The following is a 7,668-nucleotide window of genomic DNA, read 5'->3' as shown; positions in this document are numbered from 1 at the left end:
TATTATCAATATCTGTTTTCACGCCTTTTGTTTTTATTTTGAGCAGTCTTGTTTAATGTTAATAGAAAGCAAATTTACATGTTTTAAATAAAAACATGTGTGTAAGATTTGTTCATGTCTTGTGGCTCTCAAACATCTGATGTTTATTCTATGTGGCTCTTACATTGAGCAAATTTGGCCACCCCTGATCCAGGGAAACTTATCTCTCTCTCCCTATGTGCCCCAAAGAGTTCTATGCACTGCAGACCACGATCTTCTGGAAATCCCCAGCCCAAAAGATGTCTGCTTCACCTTGACCAGGACCAGGGCATTCTCAGCCTGGCCCCAACCTGGTGGAATGAGCTCCCAGTGGAGATCAGGGCTCGACGAGGTGTCCGACAATTCCACAGGGCCTATGAAATGGAGCTGTTCCACTAGGTCTTCTATTGAGATGGCGGACGTTCAACTAATCTGGCCCCTCCTGCTCAAGCAGCCCTCTGTGTCCTTTGGCGACAGTCCTTCCATTCTGAGAACCTGGACCTTACATACCTCTATTTACCTGGACACCACAAGTTTTTGAAATTGCCATCTTGTGATTCAGTCGGACTTTTGAATAGTTTTGAATAGTTGTCTTTAAGGTTTTAAATTGTTTTATTTTTGTCCAGTATCCTGTATTTATTTATTTATTTATTACTTTCCATTTATATCCTGCCTTGCCGGGCAAACTGGCTCAAGGCGGCTACTGGCTCAAGGCGGCTTGTATGTTCTCATGAGCTAGGGTTGCCATTCCCCTGATGGGGGTGGGGGTTTACCCGTTTTTGAGGGCCCCGATCCGCTGGCCCCGATCTGGCTGGCGGGGGAACCCTGCCTCCAAAGAGGCCTGTCTGTGCCAACATGCTTGATGCAATGACGTCACCCAGAGGTGACATCATCACACAGGGCACATTGTGTGTGTGTGTGGGTGCTCTATTGTGGTTACCATAGAGTTTTCTCTCAAACGATAGAGTGTTCCCGTCGCAATGTGCCCTGCGTGATGACATCACTTCCGGGTGCCATCATTGTGGTATGTGTACTTTGTGCGCATGCCAAAAACTCCAGGGGCTATAAACAAATAAACAAACAAATCTGGAGATCAGTTTTGATTCCGAGAGCTCTCCAGGCCCCACTTGTAACTCATGCCCTTGGAACTGGCCAAATTAGGAGCTGCACAAATTAATGTTGCATTGAGCGATTCTGAATTATTTTCAATATGTTCATCTCATATGGGCATAACATTTCTCAGATGCATCCTGGTCATGCTGATGTGATGTATGGAACATGTTGGACTACATGGGCTGCTATTTTTTTTAAAGGCAACCTCCTGGAGCTCTATCTGTGCACTGCTGCTACCAGACGAGGGTAGGGTTACTGACTCCAGCTTGGGAAATTCCTGAGGATTTGGGGGGAAAGGGCTGAGACTGGAGGGAGGGAGGGAGCTCGACAGGGATGTAATGCCATGGCGCTCACCAGGGTTGCCAGCTCTGGGTTGGAAACCAGTTGGAGATTTTAGGGGTGGAGCCTGGGGGAGAGTGGGGTTTGGGTAGGGGAGGGGCCTCAGGAGGGGACAATGCCATAGAGTCCACCCTTCAAAGCAGCCATTTTCTCCAGGGGGACTGCTCTTGGTTGTCTGGAGATCAATTGCAATAGTGGGAGATCTCCAGGTGCCACTTGGAAGTTGGCAGCGCTAGAGTTCACCTCCAAAGCTGCCATTTCCTCCAAGGGAACTGACCCCTGTAGTCTGGGGATCAGTTGCAATTCCAGGAGAACTCCAGGCCCCATCTGGAGGAGGCTGGGAACCCAAGGTGTAAGTTATGCTTTGCTGCATTGTTTTCTATAATCTTTGGTTTTTCAAATTTAGTTAACTTTTAAATTTCTGGTTTAGGGCAAAGGCCACAATAAACCATTTTCTAGGCAGCTAAAGAATGCCCATTTCAAACAAACCATTTCTTCTTCACCAAATCTACCTTGAAAGCAATGTTCCCTTTAAGCTGTGGAGTCTTGTGAGCACAAATTCTACTTTGTTAGCTCCTGGCATTAAAGTTGCGAGTGAGCCATTTGGTTGCTGCACAAATTAGTTTGCTTTCAGGCCCTCCTTCCTGAGCTAAGGCAAAAATCTGTGATCTGGAAGCTAAAACACTGTGAGCTAGCTCACACCAACTCAGCTTAGAGGGAACATTGCTTGAAAGCTGTCCATGACTCTGATATGCAAACTGTATATGCAGCTCACACAACTGCAGGCCATACCAGATTTCCTGTGAAACACTAGCAACTTGGAATTCTGCCAGACTGTCGTCCTTCTGTTCCCCTCCCTTCCAGTGCAGCACAGATTCTCATTCCCCCCCATCTTACCAAAATCCCAATAGGGTCTGTTAAATTTAAGCTACTTTGGAAGGCTTCTTAGACCTTGCAGCCTGCTGCACCACACGTGGGTTTGTGTTTATGGCAAATAATTATACCATCAAACGCCACAGGCACATCATCTTGTGTGGCCCAACTTATCACATCAAAGAAGCCTTTAGGAACTTGAGTGGAACATGCCATGTTCCAATAAATCCCCAATCTCATTCAAGGTCTGTTCCATGGTGGGTAGAGATGAAAAGTTCCTTTTAGTTCTGTGGCTGTGGTTGGAAGTTGTTCAGGTGATTTTTTCCCCTCTCTTTGCAGACATTCAGCAGGTGATTGACAACCTTGGAGCTAACTAAATAAAACCCTTTAGGGAGGCATTAGTTGTTAGGCAGGTTTGTGTAAACAGAGTCATATCATCCTGTGTCCCTGAACAGGGTGCATGCTTGTGCATTACATGGTTTAAACAATTGGTGTCTTCTGTTGCTTGTTAGTGGAAGCGGTTAGAGGCGTTGTCTTGTAAGTGGGATATGTTGGGTTGGAGTTGGAGTTGGAGTTAATAGGTGGCTTTCGGATCTTTGTTTACAAATACTTTTTTGTTTGTCTTTGGATTAGGTTTTGCATGTGGTTTCTTGTTCTCTCTCTCTCTCTGTGACTTGGGCTAACTGTGGAGGCTACAGACCACCATTGTCTAACTAATTCTTGGATTTCATGGCTGATATATAGGGTTGCTAGGTCATACCTGGCAGCTGGCGGGGGGCTCCAGGGTCCGTCCCAGGATCTTCTTGTACTTTGCTCACACACCACAATGACATCGCCTGGAAGTGGTGTCATCACACCACCAATGTCAGGGGTGATGCCCTAGTTTTGGGGCAAAACTCTATGGTTTGAGCCCAATTTTACCATAGAAATCTGCCCCAAAACTAGAGCATCACCTCCCCTGACATCAGCGGCATGATGAATGCCACTTCTGGGTGATGTCATTATGTCGCATTCAGGGGCATTTGTGGGTGGGGTTCCCCCTTCTGGCCAGCTGGCTGGCAGCAGAAAGGGCCCCGCAAAAGTGGGGGACCCCCTGCCTGGACTGGGGGCCTGGCAACCCTACTGATATATGAAAATATAAAGCATTTCCTGGTGAGCATAGTATGGGCTCCAGAAAATGGGTTTGAAATGCTGTGTTGCTAGGGTTGCCAGTCCACAGGTGGTGGCTGGAGATCTCCCAGAATTACAACTGGTCTCCAGGTTATAGAGATCTGTTCCCCAAGAGAAAATGGCTGCTCTGGAAGGTGGACTCTATGGCAATGATACCCCACTGATGCCCTTCCCCTCTCCAGACCCCGCCCTCCTCAGGCTCTACCCCTCAAAACCTCCAGGAATTTCCCAACCCAGACCTGGCAACCCTAGGTGTCGCAATAATTTTCTGAATTTTTAAAAATCCCAGTTATGTTTGTTTAGAGAGGAAGAAGACCTATAACAAAGGCTGTCTGGATTCCCTACATAACTTGTGTAATCAACTTCCTAATCTTTTGCTGTTTTAAGAGCAGGCTTTTGGTCATCCAGATTATACAGGGGAAAAACTGGAATCATCTTCATACCCTTTGTGAGTTTTGAGGCTGTTCAAGAAGTCTGGCCACAAACTAGACGTGAAGAAGATGATCCTTCCCTAATTCTCTGTGTGGAACGTATTTTTTATCCCATTCTTCATTCATGGAGTTCGGGGTGATGTGTATGGTTCTTCTTTCCTCATTTTATCCTCACAACAGCCTTGTGAGGTAGGTTAGGCTGACAGAGACTGGCCCAAGGTCTCCCAGCAAATTCCATGCCAGTGTGGAGATTTGAATCTCCTAGATGGACACTCTGACTACTTCAGTGATGCTGACTCTTTATTTCTTCCTTGTCTTTGTACTGGGTGCTTTGGAGGTGAGGTGTGGGCTATTGTAGGATTGTTCTGGTTTGGGAAATTCCTGGACATTTGAAGGCCATGCCTAGGGAAAGTGGAATTTGGGGAGGGGAGAGAGTGCCCTGAAGCTGCCATTTCCTCCAGAGGAACTGATCTGTGTAGTCTGGAGCTAAGTTGTGATTCCAGAACTCCAGGCCACACTTGGAGAAGCATAAGTCTGTTAATTGGGAACATCTGGCTGCTTGTACCTTTGAGTTATTTAACTCATGCGGATAGCAAGGTTTGTAAAACATTGAGCTATGCCATTTATGAAGTACTGAACCATCTGTGAAGTTTTGAATTATTTGGGTGGTTCCATATCAAGCACTCCTGTTTGTTGATACAGGTATGTTTTGTAAAATACTTTTGGACGGCATGTAAAATGTTTCTACAGTCCTTTGGAATGTTTGTCATATCATATCCTTTTAATACACAGCAAAGAACAGTACTGCTTTTTTAATTGTTCGGGTAATTCCATATCAAACACGCCTATTTGCTGATCCAGCAAAAAACAGCACCGGTCCTACTTTGATAAAGCTTTACAGTGAAAGGAAATAGACTGTAGCTTGCACCCTTGTTAGAAGAGTCTTCTTTTGGAATGGTTTGCATTTGATCATTCATTGGAATCTTCTCATGTAATCCTCCTCATCAAGTATTTGTGAAATCATACTTTGTGTATGTCTTAATACGGATTTTCATTGCATGAATATTTTGCATCCCATATTCATTGTGGAATCATTCCATTTTGATATTGTTTGATTGATTTCTACTTAGAGCTTAACAACACCACTATTTTTATGCCTTCTTTCCTGCACGGTTTGTTCTATTTTTGGTCCCTGAACACTGCAGTTACTGTGGTTTGTTAGACTTCCCACTACGGCAGGAGGTCCTGCTGGCAGCTCTCTTTGCCTGTTGCCACTCTCAGCAGCGGTGGAAGAGGAATAACATTCAAAAAGCAATGTCTCTAATGTTTTTTGGTTTTACAAGAGGGTTGGTTTTACCCAGAGTTTCCCGATATCACATCTGGGGAAAACCCTCAAGTGGCATAGCAATGTAGGTGATGTCATTAATGACGCCCCCCCCTCCCCCATGTCCCCACCGTCAGCCCTCTGGCAAGCCTACACTACCTTTTGTCTTTTAGGCATATAAGCATCTTATTCATTTGTGTTTGGGGTGAGTACCACTCACTCCCCACTGTTTTGCTATTTTGATGCTCCCAGTTCCATCACAGTCCAGTTTTAAAGGAATTGTTTTCATTAATATAGATTTTCACTGACTTTTGTGCTGCATTGAAAACAGTATTGAAGTGTTTGTGGCAGACAGGTGTGGTAAAATAGTTTCAAGCAAGAGTCACATGAGGGCTGCCAGCCTGAGCCTAGCAAATAGTGGGAGACTCTCTGTATTGTAGGGTTGCCAGGTCCATCTGAAACCCCAGTGGGGAGAAGGGGGGGGACATTTCAGGAACAGGAAGTGACATCGTAGGGCATGCCTACATCTCTGGGAAGTGACATAGGCACATCTGGGGTGCTGCTCTGGTTTGGGGGCAAATCTCTATGGTAAAACCAGCCTAAACCATAGAGTTTTGCCCCAAACTCAGAGCGTTGCCCCCCGATGTCACCGATGTGCTTACATCACTTCCAGGTGAAGTAGGCACGTCATGTTTATTTCTGATTACATCATTTTCCTACTGCCTGCCAGTTGGTTGGCAGGGGGCAGGAGCACCCAAAAAGGGGCATTTCCCCACTCCCAATTGAGGAATGACAACCCTACTGTATCATGGGAGCCCTTGCTGGTGATGTCATGACATCACTGGCACTGTGCTGATGGCCCTTCTGGCACAACCCAGAAGTGATGTTATTATGTAGCCAGTGACACTCTAGTATTTGCCCCAGACATTATAGTTTAACCATAGAGTTTTTGGGTGAATACTAGAGTGTTGCCTGACACAACATCATCACTTCCAGGTTGCACCAAAAGTGACGTAAGGGTATCAGGATGCTGCCAATCTCCCTCCCCTTCTCTCCTACCACCCAGCTGAGTGACAGCAGGAAGGGCTGGCAGGGGTCAGGAGGCAAGCCTAATTCACACTAGTTATCATGCATACTAGGGTTGCCAACTTCAAGACTGGAAATTACTGGATATTGCAGGGTTAAGCCTGGGGAGGTTTGGGGAGGGCAGCATATTAATTCCATAGAGTCCAATGTAGCCATTTTATCCAGGGGCAACTGATCTCTGTCATCTGGAGATCAGTTGTAATTCCGGGAGATCTCCAGGCCCCACTTGGAGGCTGGCAATCCTAATCCATGCACAAGACTCAAAATATGCGAATACAGCTACGTTCAGAGAAAACTTTAAATGGTGGGAGGAAGCAACCAAGAAGAAAAAGAAGTGTGCTGGATTGTATAAAAAAATTAAAAAAAGAATTACAGTGGTTACTAATATTGGAGCTTGGCTAGGTCATAATGTTTTCATGTTATGGACTCATGCAATTTGATCCTGATTTTCATTAAAAAAAAAACACTACCTCCCAAAGCCACTCACAGCAATTAAAAATTCAATACACGATATTGTTGTATACAAATGAAAACAAGACTCAGGCCCTGCCCTCGGGCTTACAAACTACAAGATAAAGGAAGGCGAATTAAGGGAATAGGTGGAGGAAGGAGGACAAGTTTGACAAGAGAGAGGTGAGCTGTTAACATCCATATCAGGACACTGCAGGTTGCTCTTGCTCCAACGGTTGTGATGCATGATAAAAGAGTGCATGATGCTAACTTCAGGGGTGGGAGTGGGCTCTGTGACAAAGACATGTGCAGGCACGTCTGAGCCATTCGAAATTTCAAACCTAGTGGTGTAAAAAGTTATGTAAATTGCTGGTCTGTCATGCAGCTTATGCTGTATTTAATCAAAAGGAAGATGACCCTAAATATAATGCTTAAAAATGGTATACACACATTTTTTTAAAATTGGACATAACTTTTATCTTGTAAGTGAATGTAAGATGACCCCCCTTTTATGGCATACCTGTGTGTGGGGGGGAGACCAGTGTTGCATTTGAGTAAAATACTGCACAGACTTTCAGCCAGAGGACAGCAATAAAACTTGAAAGCTAGGACCGACTGTTAAGAGGGGAAATATGTGCTGGTGTACAGAAAAGGCAGTCTGGTAGCAATCATTCTGCTTATGGGTTGGTGTGCAAGGGGAGGGGGAGGGGTTGATGAGAAATTGTCCCCTCGGTCTCTGCTAATAATTCCCCAGGATGCTGTTAGTAACCAGTGATGCAGCAAGAAAACCAGCCCGCTTCTCTCTGCATCACCTTCTCTATGTTCCATCCCTCCCGCATTGTTCTCTCTTCAATTCTGGTCCTC

Source organism: Gekko japonicus, unplaced genomic scaffold, assembly GCF_001447785.1.
Source record: "Gekko japonicus isolate JY-2015 unplaced genomic scaffold, Gekko_japonicus_V1.1 scaffold823, whole genome shotgun sequence".
NCBI classification, from domain to species: domain Eukaryota; kingdom Metazoa; phylum Chordata; class Lepidosauria; order Squamata; family Gekkonidae; genus Gekko; species Gekko japonicus.
The sequence above is the reverse complement of the archived record's forward strand: the minus strand, read 5'-3'. Positions refer to the sequence as shown.